Genomic DNA, 23,245 nt, shown 5'->3' with positions numbered 1-23,245 from the left:
ACCACTTTAAAACATGAAGCTAGGAGGAGTAGAGAGGGAAAGGAGGGGGTAGAACGGCAGGCAACATAGAAATCAAAGAAGGCCTCATTTAGTGATCTGCATTACGTGCCTAAACCATGGCAGACATCTTTGCCTAGTAAGTTTGCCTGACAGACATACATTCATGCGAATGAGCATTTTGATTCTAGAGGTAAATTTAAAGTGCGTTGTGCATTAGCAGCTGGGGGGGGGTATGAAATATTCACCACCCAAGTTTTTTACTTTATTTCTTCCGATTTTAAAGTGACTAGTGCATAATTAAAAACATCTATAACTACCTTGCTGGGGTATAAATAAGTATCTAAAACCCCAAAACATGGATCTCTGTAGCTCACCCTTAATCTGTTAGGTCTTTTAGTCACTATAATATTAGTGTCCAAGGTATAATCATTTATAGTATTAGATCTCTGCTTGGTCACTTGTTTATCTGTACTTAGTGCAAAACCATGGCAGACATCTTTACCTAGTGAGTTTGCCTAACAGACATACAATCATACGAATGATCATTTTTTTCTTAGAGGTAATTTTAAAGTGCATTGTGCATTAGCAGCTGGGGGGGGTGTGGAATATTCACCACCCAAGTTTTTAACTTTATTTCTTCCGATTTTAAAGTGAATTAAAAACATCTATACCTGCCTTAATAGAATATAAATGAGTATCTAAAACCCCAAAATATGGATCTCTGTAGCATACCCTTAATCTGTTAGGTCTTTTAGTCACTGTAATATTGGTGTCCCAGGTATAATTGTTTATATTATTAGATCTCTGCTAGGTCACTTGTTTATCTATTTGTTTAATGAAGTACTTAGTGCAAGGGAAATCCCAATTCCAGCATAATAATCGAAATTGAGATAATATTCTAGATATATCCAACCATAAATGGAAGATTATCCCCAGATGCATAACAGCACTAATAAATCGATATCCAGTTTGCAGACTATGTTTTTCTAGTTAAATCTACTTCCCAGTTAGCCTCTCCTTGCTCTTCTTCTCCCCTTCTCTACTCCCCCATTACCATATGTATAGAAAGAATAGTGCAAAGCAACAAATGTGCTCCGAAACAAACACACCATCACCAACATCATAAAAAATTGTTAAAAACACAGAAACTTTAAAACCAACTATTTGATCTCTTATATCGTTACAGAGCACTAGGAGGAAAGAAAGGGACAAGAATATTCCTTTAGCTGCCCAGAAAGGTGTATAACTCTTCATCAATGTTATGCCCGTTGGGATGTTTACTTTCAAAATCTAGTATACACCTTGTTTCTTTTTGTCTCAGTTGCTTCTCCCTGTCACCTCCCCGGGGGCCCAATTCTATTTTGTATACCCCAAAGAATTTAAAACTGTCTATTTCTTTGTTGTGACATTCATAGAAATGTTTAGCCATGGGGTAGTTCACATCGTTATGTGTGATGGCTCGCACATGTTGTTGTATTCGAATCTTTAACTTGCATTTTGTGCTGCCAATGTAGTATTTATGGCATGCACAGGTGAGGGCATAGACTACATAGTCTGTTTCACAGGTGATCCGTTGTTTGATCTCTGTTTTGTGTCCTGTCACTGGATGTTTAAAAGTGTCGCCGTCAATTGCAAATTTACATATATTACAGCGTGTGCATTTATGAAAGCCTTTCCTTTTCACTGTTAGCCAGTTTCCTTCTATCTTTTCTTCTTCCTTGGCCATAAAACTGGGAACCAGCATATCTTTGAAGGACCTATTTCTTCTGAAAGTGACTTCGGGATGGGGTTTGAGGCTTTTGGCCAGATCAGGGTCAGTTAGCAAAATGCTCCAATGTTTCTGCAGAATGTGTTTAATATTTTTTGACTGGTTGTCATAAGTAAGAATGCATCGGGTGCTCTTTTCTCCTTCTAATCGATCTTTGTTCTTATTTCCAGCTAATAAGGTGTGTCTTTCAATTGTTCTGGCTTTCAGGAAGGCTCTCTCGATGACTTTTTTGGGGTACATCTGCCTTTTAAAACCTGCTGCAGTCAATTTGCTTTCTCTATCGTAAGACTCCAAAGTGGTGTTGTTTCTTCTGAGTCTCACAAATTCTCCATAGGGCACACTCCAGATCACATGTTTAGGGTGTCCACTATGTGCGTGTAAAGGAGTATTAGAGCCAGTCTTCTTTCGATGCAGCTCGCAGGTTATTTTCTCATTCACAATTCTGATATTAACATCTAGAAAGGTAATTAGTGTCCGGCTGTGAGTTTCCGTAAATCTTAAGTTTTTTTTGTTTTGGTTCAATACCGTTACGTACTCTAACCATCCCTTTGCAGTGCCTCTCCAGATAACAAACAGGTCATCGATGTATCTTAACCATAAAACCACATTTTGCGTGTGTACCTGATTCCCATCTGACCAAGCCTCACGTTCTTCCCACGACCCCATCATCAGGTTTGCATATGAAGGCGCGAAAGTAGTTCCCATCGCCGTTCCTTGCATCTGCTTGAAATATTCATTGTTAAAAAGGAAGACGTTGTTTGTAAGGCATAGATTGATCATTTGCATCACCATCTCATTGTGTTTCAGGAAATTCAAAGATTTAGTGTTCAAATAGTGTAGACATGCTGTTTTCCCATCCTCATGTCCTATCGACGTGTAGAGGGAGACAACATCCATCGTGGCCATTAAAAAGTCTTTTTCCCAGGGAATATTTTCTATTTTACACAGGAAATCAGTAGTGTCTTTTACGTATGAAGGAAGTGTACACACAAAAGGGAACAATACCTCATCAATGTATTTCGATATATTTTCCAATGCTGAGCCGATTAGGCACACGATTGGTCTCCCTGGGGGTTGTTGCAGATTCTTGTGCACTTTAGGTAGAAAATATATGGTAGGAGTTATGGCTTTACTGATATAGAGAAATTTATATGTTTCTTCCGATATAATACCCATTTCTTCATATTTCTTTAGGAAGGATTTCACTGTTTGTTCTAATGCTGGCATAGGATTATCCTTTAGTTTCGTGTAGCACTTGGTGTCATTGAGCTGTTTATACGCCTCTTTAATGTATTCTGTTTTTTTCTGCAAAACAATATTATGTCCTTTATCTGAGGGTTTTATAATGCAGTTCTTCAACTCCTGCAGTTCTTTTAATGCTTTTCTTTCATTTCTTGTGAGGTTATCTTTGAATTTCACATTTTTAGTTTTTCGACGTAAGCTTTTTAAGTCCTCTATAACAAGATTCTGAAATACTCCAATAGTGCTAGCTACGTTTGTCGTGGGATTGAATTTGGATTTCGATTTCAGATTACTTTTTGCCATCCAATCAGTTCTGATCCCTATCTCTGCAAGATCAGTCGATAAGTTTTCTTCTTCCATGTCCATTCCTTTCTCTAGTTCCATAAGATCGGTAAGTATGTCCATTTCCTTAATCATAATCTCTGTTTTTCCTGTCTGTACTTCCTTTTTCTTTTGTTGCCACATGTTATTGGCAAAGAATTTCCTGAGACGAATCTTCCTTATGAAATGGTCCAGATCTATCCTAGTGTCCACATAATCATTATTAGCAGAAGGACAGTAGTTTAGTCCCAAACTCAGAACTTTTTGTTGAGTTGTTGTTAAGGTGTGATCAGATAAATTTATTATTTTAAAACTGCCATCCTCCTGCATATCAGCCTCGCTCAGTTGCCAGAGCGCAGCGATCTGCCCGAAGTATTGTTCTGGGAATTTCCTGCTCCGTTTTCCCCTCCTCGTTTTTTTCGGGCGCCTCTTCCTCTGCCACGATTCGCACTTCCACCTCTTTTTTGTTTGTTCTTTTTGCCATCTTGGCGTAGCAAACGCATTTCTTCTAAAAAATTCCTGCGCACTTGTGGTTCTTCTGTGTCGCTCCCTGTTATGTCAGACTCTGACATTGAAAGGGATTCGCTTGCACTTATTGGTGTAATTTCGGTGGTTATCGGTGCTGCTCTGGAAGATGTTAATCTCATCTGATCAAACCTTCTTGCAAAGGTGTATACTCTGCCCATTTCATAATCTTCCTTGTCTCTTAAAAACTTTCTTTGTTTTCTTTGTTTTATTTCTTCCTCATACTCAAGCAAGTTTCTTTCCATTGAATCTTTCAATTTCTTCCCATCACCGGTTTCTGTAATCAATTTTAATTTTTCTTCCACTTTTGTTATTTTTTCCAGTAGCCTCTCGCGATCACTGCCTGCATACTTTATAAGTAATAGAAGGAAGGTTTTTGAACATTGGTTGGTGGCCCCACTCCATTCTTCTAACATCAGTGGGTCCTGTTCTTCGAAGGATGGAATTGTTAAAATCCTCAGTCCTCTCGGTATTCGCCCAACTTCTACATAATTTTTTAGGGAGTGCTCCTCCCACCATTTGCTAACCTCCTTACGTTGTAATTTTTCAAGTTCTTTTAGCAGGCCTATCTCGCTGTCATTTTTAGGTATTGCTTCTGTGGGTATATCTTTTTTTGTGGTCGATTTTAAAGTTTCATTGAAAAGTGTAAGGGCCTGTGCCCGCCGTGTTGCTTCTCTCTGCTCCTGGGAGTTTGCCATATTTTTCAAGTGTCCCTTTAAGAGTAGTCACGAGTTTAATACACTCCAAATACTTTGCCCGTGTGGAAGTGTGTGGTTTTTTCCTTTTGTTTTTGCTGATTTAAAAGTGGAGGGCTTTTTGATTATGGAACTAGTGAGAAGAGTTTTAAATCCACTTCTCAAGTCGTGTTCTTTTTCCGAGTAAAAAAGAATTACAAATGCAATTTTTGTTCGCTTGCACGTTACAGAAAACAACTGCTGTACTCACCCAGCTCCACCTTACCGCCTGTCCTTCAACCTGCGGTTCTGCGTTGCTCTTGGGTTTTCCAGCTGCCGCCTCCGTATTCCCGTGCTTCTGTTGTATTGCCGTAATCCGAGCAGCTACAGGACAATCCGTCGATTTCTCCGTGTACACTGTGCGCTCCTCCTCCAACCTTAACACTGGTGCTCCGCTCCACGCTGACACGATCACAGCGTTTAAAGATATTGTCAATTCTACCTTAGGGTAGCCAAGTCGAGCTGCACTCTCCATAAAGCCATGCTTGCCCAATTTCCACCAAACAGCAAACAAAGGAGAGGGGGGGGAAGTAAAACTCCACACCAACCGCTTTCCGTTTTGTTAATTTTCTTCTTTTATTGATCCACACGGGAAAAAATATTTAAAAATCATGGAAATCCATTTCAGAAAGTAGAAAGTATGACCCCAATGTGGGTCCTCCCAAGTGCAGCACTCGAGGCGTGACGCGTTTCGCGGCCAACTCGCCGCTTTTTCACAACAAACAACCTCTCCACCATACACCACTTTAAAACATGAAGCTAGGAGGAGTAGAGAGGGAAAGGAGGGGGTAGAACGGCAGGCAACATAGAAATCAAAGAAGGCCTCATTTAGTGATCTGCATTACGTGCCTAAACCATGGCAGACATCTTTGCCTAGTAAGTTTGCCTGACAGACATACATTCATGCGAATGAGCATTTTGATTCTAGAGGTAAATTTAAAGTGCGTTGTGCATTAGCAGCTGGGGGGGGGTATGAAATATTCACCACCCAAGTTTTTTACTTTATTTCTTCCGATTTTAAAGTGACTAGTGCATAATTAAAAACATCTATAACTACCTTGCTATATATATATATAGATCTTGTTTGTATAATCCTTAAAGCCACACTAGATTTCAGCATACAGTACAGTCGTTTGTTTAACATAATGGTTTTGATATTAAATATTCATTCAATATATAATAGTTTGTTTGAATTCAAAGTGTCTTATCCCTTCTTTGGTTTCCAAATGTGTTAATTCAGTAATGATTACAAAGTTTTACTTTATTTTGGCATTCAATATTTATATGTCTTTTATAGTTCAAGAGTTGCTTGTCTCTTTTTAATTAAATGATTCACTGCTCAGAGACCTTTGAAAATGTGATTCTTGGCACTCCATTACAAGATATTCCCCTTTGTTTGATAAGTGACAAATATAGTTGTTCGTTTAACTTTAATTGAGTAATTAAACATTTGGAGACTATCGAAAACGTGTTTCTAGCCACCACTCCGATATAAATGATTCCTCTTTTTTTGATAATTGTCAAATATAGTTGTTGTTTCACTTTAATTGAATATTACATTTTTCAGATAACTTCGAAAATGTGTTTCTTACTACACACGCCACTCTGATACAAAGTATTCAGGCCAGGAAGTGCTCCAGTTCACACACACACACCAGGTTTCTTAAGCCCCAGAAACTCAATGGTCGCTTCAAAGTGTCTCTTTACAGCACAGATCACACATCCTTCTTCATTTAGTGTTAGGGCTCCTGTTTCTACACCTCGGACACTCCTGTGGGGGTATCCACTTGAGGGGAACACGCACATTGAGTAGAAAGGGAATGGGCAGCTTTCCAGCACGACTCCCTTCACAGGTCCCAGTCTGCTCTCACACCATGCCGAAGGGTTCTCTGCTACATACACTGGCCTCCTGGTCCTTCTCAGTCATCTCTCCCATCGCCTCTCCTGTCGTCTCTCCTGTTGTCTACCTTTGCCAGTGGGTTGGGCTTCATTTATAGACCTGCAGCCCTTTAACAGGCTGCAGGTGTGGATGATCAACCAGCCGTGCCTGACCACCATTAAGAAGACATGCCTGACCTTCACTGCTCTTAGCAGGCATCTTCCTCCTCCCAGTACTAGAGTGGGAAAAGAGTGTACTCCTCATTGCTCTTAGTTGCCTCTTCTATGTCCCAGTTCGGTCAACAGTCAATGATGGGGAATTGAGAGGAACTGGCTTAAAATAGCCCATAAAGGTTGGGGAAGGGTTGAGTTGGTTGTTAGTAGGGAATGAGGGATACCATATTTCATCCAAGGGCAGCCGACTTTTTCTAACCTTCCTTCTAGGTTTTTGATATTTGTCTCTTCTCCTAATGTTATTGTGACCAAAGGTAATGGGATAACAATGTCTCATAAACGCTTCTGGGATCAGGGTGTCATCATGGAGTGGAAAGGGAAAATATGGTGTCTCCCCTGAGGACATTTCCTTCTCTCTTCCCAAGAGCCTTCTGCCCAGTTGATCCTCCCTCGCTTCTCCACCCCGCGGGTCTAGGATAAAAAAAACTATGGCCTTTCCATGGCCAGCTTTGTAGAGGATTCAAGGGGGGAAGATGTGAGGACACCCTCAGGTTTCTCACAGGTGGTATAGGTTGTGTGGGATTGTGTGGAGTGGCGCTTGGTGGGCTGGTGTAGTGTGCTGTGGTGTAGAGTGGTTTTGGGTGGAGTAACTTTTTTAAAGAGTTAGGTTGTTTTACCTGCCACTTAAAAGATAAGTAAAACATCCTCATTAATTTGCTGGAACTGCATGTAAGCCAACTTTATTTGCAGCGGTTGATATTTTGCTAACCTTATTTTAATGCTTTTTTCCTATTAAAATAAGTGAAAACTCCTTATTCGATTTTTAGGTAGACAGTGAAAATGTTGCAAACTAAAATGTAATCAGTGAAAAGACCATGGTTGAAATAACATTGCAGTGAAAATGTTTCCATGCAAAAAGTAGTACTAAATGCAGCTGAAAAGTAGCAAAAGATGTATTGCTGTTGGGATAAGCTTTAGATTTTGAGATGGTGTGTGTGGCCCAGTTTAGGGTTAGGCTTGGGATTATAATATTGTTAGCAGTTAGGGTTAGATACTTGGTGAGAATTAGGTTATGGGGTTGGGCAAGGGGTGTAGAAGGATAGTGGTTTTGGGGTTTGGCTAGGGGAGAGTAAAGTTCCGGGAGTGTGTTAGGGGGTATGGTACATCTATGGTGAAAAGAGTAATGCCTGATTACGAGGCATTACATAATAATGGATGGGATAACCATGCCTTACCACACCTGCACATTCCCAATGTGGAGAGCGCCCAATACCATATGCAGTATTTACTACATAAGTCCAACTCAATATCGGGCAAAATCAATCACACATGCACATAACTATCCCCACCCAAGATAAGAAGCCTTCACCAGACCACTCCCAAAACTAGCGCCGAGTCAGACGCAGAGTCTTAGTGTCTGTGACCCCACTTACTTGCTGCAAGCTGAGTTTGCTGTGCTGGTGGCGTGTTGACTGAGGATGCTAGTCCACTTTTGCTGTTTATTGTTTTGCACCATCAAAAGCCACAGAACACTGCAGAGCGGCTGCTGAGTCAGACGCTGAGTCTTAGGGTCTGCATCCCCACTTACTTGCTAGAAGCTAGGTTTGCTGTGCTGGTGATGTGTTGACTGAGGATACCAGTCCTCTTTTGCTGTTTATTGTTTTCCACCTTCAAAAGCCACACAACACAGCGGAGTGGCCGCGGAGTCAGACGCAGAGTCTGTGTCTGCGACCCTACTTACTTGCTGCAAGCTGAGTTTGCTGTGCTGGTGGCGTGTTGACTGAGGATACCAGTCCTCATTTGCTGTTTATTGTTTTCCACCTTCAAAAGCCACAGAACACTGCGTAGTGGCCGCAGAGTCAGACGCAGAGTCTTAGTGTCTTTGTGCGGCTGTGGAACTGCAGAAAGGAAAGGTTCCATCTGATACCCGATATTTATCTACTAAGGACTGCCTGTGTGCCGGAGGAGATCATACTTAAGGAGAGTGCCTGTGCTTTAAGGGAACGTTGTTTGAACTATTTAGAAGGCAATTACGCAGTAATTGTGAATCACTTACCCTTCCTTGAATTTATAATGCTGCGATTACAAACCGCTTCCTCCTAATCTCCTTCTCTGCAGTGACAATTACTATTTTTGCCGATTTGTTCTTTTGAGGCTGCAAAGTAACGTGCAAAGTAACTGTTTTATCAGTGGTGTAAAATTCATAAATCATACAGCGGACCGTTTCATTCTTTTATTTGTTTTTGTTTACCGAGGTATAGAACAAGTGTAAGTTGCTAACAGGAAACTGTGGGATTATTCCTTTGATTCTGGTTGCAACCACGAAGAAGCGCCTATTTTGATTAAAAGTTCGAAACAACGTAGTGTGTTCAGAGTGTCTACAGTGTTTATACAGTGGATATAAGATTGTTTCTAATTGCTACTACTAGCATTGGTAGCAACTACAATCACTGTGGGATAGAACCTTCCTATACTTGCTATGGTGAAGTGCAGCTGAAATAGTGCCACTGGGAGACTGCAGGACTCTTCCTTTGATCCGCGTTATTTCATTCTAGGTGCTAACATCTCAGCTGTTTGCTTAAGCTACATGGACTATACAGTTTGGTACATAAAAACCGAATTGTAGCCCGCCAGTACCCATAAAGTTGTGTTACACTAACAAGGAGTCTAATACTTGTTGAGAGGCCATCATAGGAAAGTCTAAGATGCTAACATATAGAAGGTGCCCTCCAACTAACTATAACCTACGGTACCAAAAGGGGAAAGAAACTGTGGAAACTACTCGCTCAAGCGGGAGCAACAGTAGAAAGAAAAAGCAAGTACCTCATAGTAAGGGTGCCATAACTGCCTTCTTTCCTGCAACCGTACAGCTGGAAAAGAACTTGACAATACCAGAAGAACGGGAAATGAGTAACCACAGCGGTAACAATCCCCAAGACTTGACAAACGAAGGTGAAATAGATAACAACTCCCTTCTGGAATTATGCTTGTCAATGCAAAGGTCGATCACGCCTGTACCAACTAAACCACTGGATAATAACGCCCATTGACCACAATCTGAAGAGAGTGCAGCACCTTTAGCTGCTACCAACATACTATCGGCGTCACCAAACCTTGAAATGCACCTGGAAGCTTCAGAACGGAAACAAATGAAGATTCTCTTTCATGCCCAACAGCATTGGAGTTAATACAATCCTCAGTGGCCTCATTACAATTTGCATTAAAAATACTACTAAAAATTTGCATACATACCCTGGAGAACACATTAAATAAACCCACAACCAATGCTGTAAACAAAAATATTAGCAATGATGCTGAGAGCAGTCTATCTGAAGCTATTTAGGGGTTTGCTGTGCCAACACCAAATTCAGAACCAGACTTCAATGTTACAAACAATTCTATTATCTACTATTCAAAGAAACAACAGAGACTGGCGTAAAGGGCTGCAATGAGGAAGCTGCCGTTTGCTGTTGCCTCCCCACTTCCAGATACTGCTCCACTGGCTGTAGGAACAAAAAAGGCCAAGAAGAAAGCAACCCAGGAAAGAAAAGACAATCTCAACAAAGCTGGCCGACTGACTAGCTGGCTAAATTCTGAGAAGGGTAACAAATCATTCCACGAAGAGGAAGAGCCTTCTGAACCTGGGTCCTCGCACATTGGCCAGGAACCGGATAAGATTTGTCTACTCCTAACAATAGACCTGCACCAATTCCTCACACAAATGTAACACCAACAGTCGGGTAATTGCATTCGTATAATTAAGAACCTATACCAAAATAGCGAACAAGATTGGCTTACAAGATCCAAAATTATGATCAGACTACACTCTATTCCTCAGTTGCGAGTTCTGAGGTCGGAAGACTTTGAGTTTATTGAGCCTCTGAGTGCAAAGAATTCAAATGTGTCAGCCATCCATTGTAAATTTTTGGCGACTGCTGAAATGATGCAAAATTACAGAGAAAAATTATTGGAGGCTGAAGTAGAAGTCGACGCAGACCCGACCCGGACAACGAAGATCCCAAATGATCTAAAAAACAGACAACGGAACCTAAGAATTCTGCAAACGCACCCCAATTGCCAACTGGTAAAGAAGTTCAGCTTGTGGACATACAGAACATTTTAAAGTGGTTAGCAGAGTCTCTGCCAGTAGTGGAACATAAGCATGAGATTGCTCGATTATCTCATGGAACTGTCGGGATTTAGCCATTTGTTGTCTACTGAAGGTTCTATAGCATATATTACTAAGCATACCTGCACATGCCTTCAAGAAACTTGGCTAACCTCACAGATTGTTCTGGATAGATATATTATTCAACAGGCTCTTGCTAAAAAGGGTCCACGAGGAAGACCATATGGGGGGTTGATTGTCAGAGTTGTAAATACTCTAAAATCATGTTACAAGCATATAAAAATTGATGATTACATTGTCGCCGTTGAGTTAGAACTGCCTTGCAAAGGCAATGTAGATGGGATTTTGCTGCTTAGCCTATATAGTCCAACGGGGGCTACTCTGAGAGAAAACATCCAGGAAGCATGTCATGAGCTGCTTATTAATTGGATGTTGAATTCAGAGAATAAAGCAGTTATAATTGTGGGCGACTTTAACTGCCACATGAATGGAGATGCAGGGATTGTTAACAACCCTCATTTAAAACCTAAGAGCAAAATGACTCACTCGACTGTTGACCCCTGGGGACTCTATTGGTTACATTTCTGAAGTATTTGGGGCTTAATAATGATAAATGGGAGGACCCCTATTGATTACCCAGGTAAAGAAACCTGGAAATGTGGTAGTCTATGGAGTACCCTTGATTATATCTTCATTAGTGCTGACATAGTTGCCCGGTCCAAGATATGGAAGTTAGTAGGAATGATTGGAGTGACCATGCCGCACTTATTTTAACATTTACCTCTGAGGCAGCCCAAGATAATGTGAAACCCTTGGGGGATCTGAGGGTAAATCATGCTGCGACTAGTATCCGCTGGTCTGAACGGAACATCAACAAGGCAGCTCTGACTCTTTCCCGAATGCCAACTCAAACTCATAGTGAATTCCTGGCTATATCTATAAATGACATTGAGAAATGGCTTTCTTCTTTTGCAAGCACCCATGCCACATCTAGGGTAGGGATGTCAATAACAGAAATAAATAAAAGAAATCCCTATGATAAAGAAATAAGAGATGCAAAAAGGCAGTAAAGAGCAGATATCCGTAAGGCGAAGAAATCTTGTACAACACTCAGGTTCTATTATTCTATCTGTAGGGTGCTCAAGAATACTTTTAAATCCTGGATTAAACGGAAACGCTATGCAAAAAAGTTAAAGCAATGGCATGTCATGGTACTAATTCTGTGTACTAAAAACTCTCGCAATATTTGGGCGTTGTTAGGGGAAGCTAGGGGAGACAGAAGGACTCCACTGACCAACCTGATTGGAACAGGGAGATGGGAGAATTACTTGAGAGATCGTAACACTCCTATTTGTGGAGAGGGCAAGAGGATAGTGAATACTGTCTCCCCCAACCCACCGTTCAAGGTGACCATTGACCTGTTGCTCTCTAAGATTAAAAAGCTTAATTCTTCCTGTGCAATGGGTCCTAATGGACTCGTCAATTTGTATTAAAGAGTAACTGGAATTTCAGGCTGCAACACTCACGATCCTCTTTGAGAAAGTTCTGGCCGAAGGAAATATCCCCAAATCATGGCAGATGGCAACACTAATTCCAGTGTTTAAGAAGGGCAATAAGACAGAGCCGGGAAATTATAGGCTTCTTTCTATGTTGGACTGCACTGGTAAATTATTTGCAATACTGCTACTACATGAATTACAGGAATGGGTTGAGAAAAAAGGACTGCTGGATCGATTCCAAAATGGATTCAGGTGTGGGTCCTCTACCACCCACAACCTGGTGGTCGTGGACATCCTCCATAATAAGGCTAGACGGAGTGGTAGTGCGCCGCTTTATGCACTCTATGTCGATTATAAAGCTGCCTTCGACCTAGTTCCCAGAGCATTATTATGGTTAAAACTAGAGTTGTTAGGATGCCCATTGGGACTACTCCAGTATCTGAGACTATTGCACCAGAATACCACTGTCTCGCTTAAATTGGATGCACTGGGGAATATGACAAAAATCCATATACAGCAAAATAGAGGAGTTAAACAAGGCTGTGTTACAGCCCCGCTACTCTATAATCTCTTTGGGATTATGCCGAAGCCAATGGATTAAAGATTAACAATTAATCTTGAAAAAACACAGGTGATGGTGCTTACGGGTAAAACGATCACCTGTAATAGACTTATGATTCGTGAATCAGGGATCCAGTACACTCCACAATATAAATACCTAGGGGTTGAGATTGAAACCAGGGGAGACTATACTATTTGTAAACAAGCACGAATAACTAGAGCTGCCCAAATTACATCATTGGCATACCGCTTCTCTATTACACATGGTGGATAGACCATATGGGCTGCCCGTCAGCTCTGCCTACAAGTGCTTACCCCTATGATAACATACGGTTTAGAATCTCTCCAGTTAATTGACCTCAAATGGTTGCAGGTAGTGGAAGGTAAATATTGGAAGAAGATTATTGGCCTCCCTGCATGTATTCCCATGGCTATACTATATAAGGCTACAATCAGGATTAATATCACTTAAATCACTAGTACTTAAGAGGCGAGTGGAACTTATCTGAAAATGTAAAATAACCCTGACAATCAGCTGCTGGCATCTATAAATGGGGAAATTAGTAAGAAATCAATGCACTCTCTCCTAAAAAAGAACATGTAAAAGTATCTTAAAGAGATTGGCTGGACTGAACTTCCGGGGAGGGTGGGGGGGAATCCACTTGCGTCAAAAATTGCCTTGTCTAAGCGGGTGGACCTCTGGGCCTGGATAGAGAATTATGCACTCCTCGAGGGTCTGAGGAGCTATCAATTTGTGACTTATATTCTCTTTACATTGAAGAAACTGTAGCAATACTTAAATGTATGTCCCTCTATTAGATTGAGGCGTTTCATCTTGCTAACCAGGATTAATCATCTCCCAGTCCTGGCAATTAGTGGTATAGTCAATCAGCTACCATTTTCTGAGCGGTACTGCCGGTTATGTAAAAATAAAGAAATCCTTCAGACAGGAAAACATGTATTAACTGATTGCCCGAGTATGTTAAAGACCTGCGACACGCATTATGCTATACATGTACACGACAAAGATACCATAAGGGAAACTATCTTCTGGCTACGATGTATTAATGCAACAAGTATCAAACCTTTTATTGCGGTGTATAATGTATGGCTGGTTATTGAAAAGTCTTTTAGGCATACCTATCTGAATATCATCTACAATTGTGGCTTGGCTTGCAGTATAGGCTTGAAACTCAGTCTGTTTAAAAAAGAAGGACACACCAACTGCGCTGCACTGGTTGATATATGGTACGGTTATTAGACCTTCAGGGAAATTATGAATCACATAAAGCATTATAAGTTAATAATTTACGAGTGTACAGTGGAATTGTTTTGAGGTTTTATGTCCTTTCCTTAGTTTTTATTTTTTCTCTTTTTATGTAATAATAATCGTGTTGTTTTATTGAGTTTGTGTATACAGTAATGAATTATGATTGTGAATAAGATGTATTTGTGTTAAATGTGAAAAGTGTACTTATAAACTGTAACACATTAAATAAATACATTTAAAAAACGAACACCATCATGCAATTTAGTGGAACACTTTCAATATTCCTAAAGGAGTTGCATCGGTTATTTGATGGCCAGGGGAATGCAGCAAGCATGCAGCAGTTGGGCCAACAAGGTCAGAAGAGGGCGCCCCAATACCCAGGATTAGAATAGCCCCATGGGTACCGACTTATTGTCCATACAGGGAGGGAAACCATAATCAAGTACTGTAGCTAATTCAAATTACCCTGGAAGCCAAATTGGCATACACACTGCGCCCCCCCCCCCCTCTTCTGGATTTAGTGGCTGTACTACATTTCCTTGCTGCAGGCAGCATTTATCACACTGTCAGCAGAGTGCATGGTATGGACCAGCCCACTTTTAAAAAAATACTGCTGCATCTGTTGGCTGCCTTCCTACACCATGAAGCAGCACACATTTGCCTACAAACAACCAAGGATGACGTACACACATTGAAAGGACACTTCTATGATTTTGCACAATTAACAAACACAATTAGTGCACAGGACTGCACACATGTGCCACCTGTACCCCCTCCCCAAAACAGGGGGCAGAGCAAATGCACAGAAACAGAAAACACCAGCAAGTGACATGTGACATGTGATGCTGTCATGATCATCAAACACTGCTGTGTAAGGTTTTATGGTACTACATATGACGTGATGGCATTGCGAAATAACACCCTGCCTGTACAATGGCAACACACAGGGAACACAGGAGGTGTCTCCTAGGTAAGAACAACACATGTTGTGTCCCACTCCAAAGGTGTTTTGTGTTTATAAAGGGACTAAAGCAGCCATGCAAAGCCACAAACCACATCTTCTCACACATCTCACACCCATGCTTCATGGAACCAGACCTGACAGTACTGTGCTACTTTTAAAAGATGGCAGCCCACATGCGGAATACCAGCACTCTGCACAGCGCTCTGCTGCTCTTGAGCTAGGTCTGCAGAATTTAAATAATAACAATAAAAAATAAAATAAATGCATACATAACATCCCGATATGTGGATGGTTGTACAAATATAATTCATGCTTTGAGTAATGTCTCGCTCACATCCACCTTGACGCTGGCTATTTACTCCTGCCATTGCCATTGACCCCATACCGAAACCCTGAGAGGTCTGCAGAGAGGTGCTATTATTCGGCAACCCTCCAAACACACTGCGTTATAAAGCAATTATCCAGACTTATGAAAGTCAGGTTTTATTGCCCACAGAGGACTGGTGGATCATTGATGTATGCCCCAACAAAGTTGGCCAAGGCCCCAGAATGTCATCATTCCACAAGACAATGGCGATGATGATGAAGAAGAATCCCAATCCAGAAGGGCAGACAAGGGATGTTTGGGTTGGGCAGATCACAAAACAGCATTTAGTGGGTTCATGTTAGTGGGATTGGCCACTGATCAAAATGTGACAGCCCTGTACCAGGCACTGTGAACAAGCATTAATGAAATATTTTAAAAGATACACCTGCAACATGATAATGTCCATGATTTAAGTGTGAAATAATGACTCAACACATGTTGAGTTTGTTTCTTAACACACTTTCTTGACCAGAACATCCAGCCAGTGTACTCCCACTGTAATCACTCCCCTTCGACCCCCCAACAAACCCCCCAAGGTCCTCCCTCGCCAACACACCCCTCAACCTCTGCCCTCCTCAACACACCCCTCATATTTCTTCTCCCCACAAGGTTGAACAATAATCAACATCCTCATTTGTGCCTGCATTTCTTCCCCTTTCCAAGTAGGCATGGAGTATGGGGGCATGATTGTCTTGGAGATGTGTGGGGTGGGGTGGGCTGCAGGGGACATAATAATCCATGGTGTTGATGGGGTGAATGGTGTTGGGTTTGGCGTCAGCCAAAGATTACAATTAGAGTAGTGTACTCTACACATGCTCCAAAATGCCAGATAACGCAAGGCCCTACTTGGTGCCTTGGTACTCTCCCTGGCTCTGTTGGGTGGTAGCACTCACCATGCCATCCAGTTTCCAACACAGATGTGACATGTGTTGTCCTGTCTGCTTCCCATGACATGTCATGGTCTTTTAGATGTATTTGTGGACATGAAGATATTCATTTGATGAATATTCAGATTTGTTTGGACGACTGCTTGTAGTTGGGCCTCAATTATCTTTTGTTGGCATGGCACTTGAGTACTCACAGCTGCCAAGTGGGGTTCAGGGGGAGCAAGTGCACAAAAGGTTCCAGTAGCCACTTGTTTTTCAATATTGCTGGGCCCATGTGAATCAGATGACCACTGTCCAGTGTCACCCTGGTCATCATCAGAGTTATCTGTGGCAACTCCAGTAGGTGTGCATAGTGGATTGCCTGCGTCCTTTTCTCCCGGGTAACATGCACGGTCCACTGCAAACACTTCTGAGAGCAGGATAAGTGCTAAGACATCCTGATTAAATCTAAAGGAACAACATGGGTGAAAAGTGGCATTTTGGGTGGTACTGAGGGATGTGAGCTTGGTTTACACAGGCATTGCCTGAGGGATCCCTGTGTGTGGCTGCTCGGCTGCAGTCACAAGGTGTGTCTTGGATAGTGTTTTGTCCTTTGATGGTGTGGCTTTTGCAGTGAGTGGCTGCTAACCTACTGGATAACTTAAACCCTGTTTCTGCTATTGGTGTCATGGTGGTGAGAGCTGGGGCAAGGGTATGGGTGTCCGCCGTCCCTGTTGATCACTGTAGGTATCCTTTGTAGAAACACCCGAAAGACATGTGGTCAGCTACTTTGTCAATGAGGGTGCCAGTGGTACATAAATGCTTAGCTGGCCTAGCTATGCCCATCTGCAGTGCATGTATGGCTGTCCAATTGTTCTGCATGCAGGGGTGCCTCTTACTTGTGTGGGGTTCAGACTTAATGGCGTTCTTTGGTTCTCATATGCTACCACCAGGTATGGTACAGTGGCAGGCATTTTGAAGCAGGCAAGCAAAATGTTAGTGACGTGTCTGGGAAGTTGTGCTCTGTATGCTTGGAAACATGTCCCCTCCCTTTCCAGCAGATGCTGGCACACATGGACATGTTGTGGGTTTTACTTTCATGCACTTCCTATACCTTTTTGTGTGAACATATATTGTGTTCCCACCAGCTGCTACATGAACAGCTGCCATGGCCTCTGCGTCGCTGGATCTAGTGATGCCACCGATATCCACCACAGTTGTTGCCTTTGCCTCCCAGGGTTGTAGATATGGGTCTGGAACAGTTGCTCCTTAAATTGCTAGACACTCCTGCATGTGGTTCGAGATGAAAGAATGGACCTGTTGGGACGGTCAGGAGGGGTTCCTAACATTATGGGGGGTTCATGTTGCATGCACCATATTGATGACTTGGGGTACGGTGAACAGAACGTGATGCTGCAATTCCATATGTATCGAGTGTAGTTAATTGTGGATGATATATGTTACTTTTAGTGTTACCTTTTGTTCAGAACTGATACATATTAGCTTGCACGCATGTAGAAATATAAAGTTTTAAATCCACCAAATGTAAAAACATGCATGCACATTAATATAAATAAATGGGGAATTCATGAACCTCAATATAAGTGGCCTTTTCACAATGAATCAAAACACAGTGGCTAGGGTTTTTTAGCAAAATGCACTTTCACTTCTAAACAGGTTTTCAGAGGGCAGAGAGCAGGTGAATTAGTAATTTCAACCTTTGCGGTCAGCAGCTGCAGAAATAGCCTTCAGGTTTTATGGTCTGCTAAGTCTCGTAGTTAGTAGATATAATCTCCTACTGATTGAGAGTGTGACCAAAGGAGTTTCATTATTTATTTTGGTCAGTAGTAAAAGGTGAGGTAAGCTAGTGCCTAAAGCTATTTAGGAGTTTCAAGCGTGCAATAAAACAGGTGTTTTTTAGATTGGAAAGTTTCAATGGAACAGTGACCTGGGAAATGAAATAGCATCACAACAAAGAGAAATCATTCACCCAGTCTCCTCATATCACGGGAAATGTCCATGTGAGCCATGTGCAAATCAAAAGTTAGGGTTTAAACGGCTTAGGCCAGTTACTGCTAGAAATTAATTATGTTTTCAATACCAATGTTTAACCATGTGTTGTCGCCATGACCTACTACGGACGAATCATAAGAAGAGGTGTGCTATGAATATTATCTGAAGATAATTATTGAGACAAACCTGGACAATGAAAACATAGGAATTGGGAAAAGATGGGATTTCTTCGAAGAGGGTTGTGTGCAATCTTGTTTGGGGGTGGATTGCAATAAAGTATTTTGGGAACTGTTGCAAAAATGCATAAAAGATGTGAACTGATGTGCTTCATTGAGACTTGGGTTCGTTTGCTTCTGCAACAATAGTTAACTGCTCCCCAGAACATTTTACAACAAACTTGCTTTACGTACAACCATGTACTCCCTTTTTAAGTGGTGGACCTGTTCAGGTTAAGGTGATTGAAAGCCTATACATACAGACCTTCTGCTTAAGGTCATTCTACTTCTTCTTAATATCCCTGGCTGTATGGGGATGTGCAGACACAGCCTGGTCCTTGTCATGCACACAGTCCCAAAGTGCTTCACGTTTAGCAGATGCTGCTTTCACCATGAGGTGGCAGACCAGCCTATGTGCTTCCTTTGCTATACCATCCACAAGGACCTTGAGCTCCTGCTCCGAATATGTTGGCTTACTCTGCTTATCGTCTCCTCCCTTCTCCTGCCTTCCCTCCTTCAGTGTTCCCAGATTTGTGTGTCTGCCGCTCATTCCTACAGGGACTCAGATTCGCTGTAGATTGCCTTCCTGTAATGGCCACAAAGATGTTTGTTCTTTTCCAGAAATGCATATTTTTTTTTCTCCAGTATCGATATTACTGTATGCTATCAGCACTTCTAGTTATTTCAAGTTTGGTGCCTTACAGCATCCAGTAGATATTCTAACTGAATGCATGACTGCAAAGGTGTAATTATACAGTGTGCCATATTGCTCCGGTATTTACCGAGTGTGCTTTACCAGGTGTTTTACTGTCATAATCAGGCCGTAAGTGTTTGGGTTAGAGTTAAAAAAAGGGATTGGGAGATTGGAGAGAACTGGTGATGTTGGGAAAGGGTAGGGATTAGTATAAACCTAGGGATTAGTTTAGAATACGGGTTAGGGTGCTAGTTAGTTAGGTTTAGGGTAAGGCTAACAGTAGCATTAGAGCTAGGATTTTGGTTAGGATAATGGATATCAAATTTGTAGAGAGCGGATGCTGGGCTACGAGCTAGGGTCACGGTTCATTTTCCATTCATTTGGTGTTTTTTATCCACTCGCATCCAAATAAGGGCGAGGGGTAGAATAGCTTGAATGTGGAGGGCATTTGGTCCATTATACATCCTTGTACTTTTGTGAGTTTAAAAACTGATTTTTGGTGACCATATAATTGGCAATATTGTCATTCTTCACATTGCTTGTATAAAATAACTACATTTTGAAAACTACTTTTTACTGACTACTTGTTTCACATGATTACAGTGCCTTTGTGGCATAATGGCGTAAAAAAGTTTTTCACTTCTTTTGCTGGGAAAAACATTCTGGAATAAAAATGATTACATTTTGCTGACCTTCACCAGAAGGAATGTAAAGTTTGTACATCTTATTCCATACCATAAATCACCGTTTGTGATACAAATGAAGGACGGTGCTTATCTCAGCACTTACAATTACTATGATTTACTGCAATACAACAAATTGCTGCAGCAACCGATGTGAATGAAATCGGTATATAAATTGTTTCAACAAGAAGTGTTCAGTTCAGTGTGTACAGAATGTGAGTGCTTTGTCGCGCAGTTTGCGTAGTCTGTGTCATTGCTGTACTTTTGTTTTGCGTTTGCAATTGGTTTCATTTTGCTAAGAAACTATCTAGTTTATTATCCTACTTTTAAATACAGGTTGCAATGAGCCTTCAATGAATTCATAGCCGAAATAAATGGATGAATTATCAATATCACTTTTCTCGTTGCAGACATAGAATCGGTTCTTCCCAGTTTAATGACCACCGCAGAAGGTATCGAAACGATCATGGAATCTACTATGGAAGTGTGGACGATTAAAAGTATGCAAGTAATGTCCGCAGATTTATCCCAGTGTTATCTACCGAAGATGAATTTAACATAATAGGCAAGATATGTGCGTGTGCAGCTCATGCTTTATGGAAGTATGCAAGGAACATATGAGAAACAAATGGCTGCATTGTTTGACAGATTCCAAATGGATTAGAATAATACGCATTTTTTTATTTGTATTTGTTTCTATAAATAGCCCTGTAAGTCTGCAGTTCCGTAGCACTCGCCTCAGATGGAAAGGTAGCCAGAGAAGAGTGTTTGCTCTGCCTTTTGGATGTATTATAGCGACCTGTCTCTGTGTATTGCCAGCCAGACACGTATACCACACTTTTACTGAATGCAACTTTGCAGAATGTATTTTTTTGTAGTTCATTTTACCTACAAATAGTAAGTATGGCTATGGTACATAGAGGGGGTGGAGTTGCGTGTGCAAGAGTGGGGGAGGGGCACGTCCTGGGCATCCCGACCCGCATTTTGCAGTAAAAAAGTGATACATTTGTACAAAAATAGAATTCAGCAAAGTGTCATTTTTCGGTAAACCTTCATAGATCCACCAGAGATGGGGGGTGCAATTAATTTTAGGGTCTGTACAAGTCTGATAAAGAGAGCGTTTGCAGTGCTTTGCATATTATCTTCCAGGCACTGGGCGAAGGCATCGAATTCCATATCAGGGAGTCTTGGTAAGGAAGGGTCAGCTTCTAAAACATTTGTATGACGTCAGTTAAAGTGGCTATTCAATCTGAGAGCCTGTTGCTAGGTTACTATTTGCAAAAACTTCCCTGCGCTGATCCAGTTTTAGAATGACAACCCCCACAGCGAAACAAATCAGTAATAATCAAATCTCCAGCCCAGTCGCATATTCCTAGCTGCCCAGAGGATGTGCACCGCTCAACGACCGCCCTCTGCCTTTTATTCACTCCATTATACAAACATGTATTGGTATACATTGGGCACTGATGGCATATCAACCAGTTCTACAGTGGCAATGATGCATTATTAGGCACAGACCGACAGAAGTCTATTTTATTTTTTAGAGGGAATGATGGCATATAGTACTTGTAAGGTGGCTGACAGAATGTAAGAGCTATGTTTATTTTGTTTTCTATTATATTAAGAGCATTTTTAAACTCTTTGTTACACCTTTAAAAAAGACAGTACAATCCACCAACTCAAAAACAAAGGTTGTCCAATAAAAATAAAGAACCCACCTCTTCAACTCAAAAATAGCCCTAGCACAAATAAGTATTCCAAGCAACACCAAGTATTTAATATCAATGTTCATTTAACGCTGACAAATATCAGGTGCAGAATTAAGGGGTCTGACCTAGAACTAGAATATGCCTACCTCATGTTTATTCCAGTCATATACTAGTTTTGGAGTCTAGTGGGACCTCAGTAAATCCATTGTACCTCTGTTCAATCCCTACTTTAAAATTAAAGTATAGAAAGCATAATATGTGGTTCGATAAAGAATGTAATATTGCCAGCTGCCTAATTAAAAAAAGGATCACATCTTATTGTAGTTCTTTGGCAGCCATATACATTCCTAATTGTTAAACAATAAGCAGCATTTCAGAAAGAGAAATGGAGAATGATTATGGAAGCTGCTGTAAATAAGACTCGAGTTAAGCGGCTAAAAGCAGTGCATACGACCTTCAGTCTGAAATTACAGTAAGTCACAGATGGCCTTAATAATTCACAAAGTCCCAAAGATCGTCAAGGGTTTTATTCAACATATTATGAGATAGATCTGCAATGCATTGCCTTGGATTTGGGCACACTAGTGGCCATCCTTATGTCGACCTTATATAGACATTTGAGAAGCAAATGGCTCAACCCCTTCATGATTAGACGGGTATTAGAAGGGTATCTGAGTTATTGGTATTTCCCAAAGTTTGCAAAACAATGGAAATAGTATTTTAACATCTAGTTATAAATCGAATACCTGGATTGTAAGAAAGTGATTTTGTGATCCGATTTCCTGAAACTTTTTAAAATGTCAGCTGGTTACTTGAAGGTCTAGATCACTAAAAATCTGTTTGCAATTGTTTGTGATTTTAGCATTTTTCTTATCTTTCTTTTGAAAAGTGACCACTATTATTTTGTTTTGTATATTGTAATGGTGTACCCTTATAATATACATTGTACAATTAGCAGTATGTTTTTACTCATTCCATTTTGTCATTATGTAATTGTATTTTATGATAAAAACGAATGGATGATATGTATTTTGAATTTATTTTAGTTATTTTGGGGTTCAATTGATTTTCAATGGCTTTTGCTGAATAAAGTATTTTTCAACCTAATAATAACCATTTAGGAAAAAGGACAGTTTCCTTTTGGAAAGGCCTTTAGTGAGGTTGCAGGCCAAAAAGTAAAAGGAAGACTATTCAAAAACCTGGAGAGTGAGAGGAAAAGGCTTGGGTCTTCTGAATGGTAGTAATCCCAAGGACCAAATGTATTTTACTACGCAAGCTTTGAGGCAAAATAAGAAAGACAACCTAAATATATGGTCTCACAGGTGATACGGCTTAATGTAAATAAGAAAAACACTTCAAACACCAGTCAGTGTAATGTCCATCAAATGGGAGACTCTGGATTACATTTTCAGACTCCAGTATTTATTTTATTTGTTTGCAAACATACATACAGGGAAACAAGTTGTATTTATCTACAGAGGTGCTGGTCAAAGTTAGGCTTTTATCCTTGGCAAGTCTGTCTTATTCCAATGTTTTGTAGTTGTCAGCAGGGTAGATACCCACATTGTGACTGTGGCAATATTTTGTGTAGATTCAGTATTTTCTCAAGTGGTATCTTCCCTAGTGACCCAGC

This window comes from Ambystoma mexicanum, chromosome 5q, assembly GCF_040938575.1.
Source record: "Ambystoma mexicanum isolate Mex_15411 chromosome 5q, UKY_AmexF1_1, whole genome shotgun sequence".
Classification (NCBI taxonomy): Eukaryota; Metazoa; Chordata; class Amphibia; order Caudata; family Ambystomatidae; genus Ambystoma; species Ambystoma mexicanum.
This window is presented reverse-complemented; position numbering follows the sequence as displayed.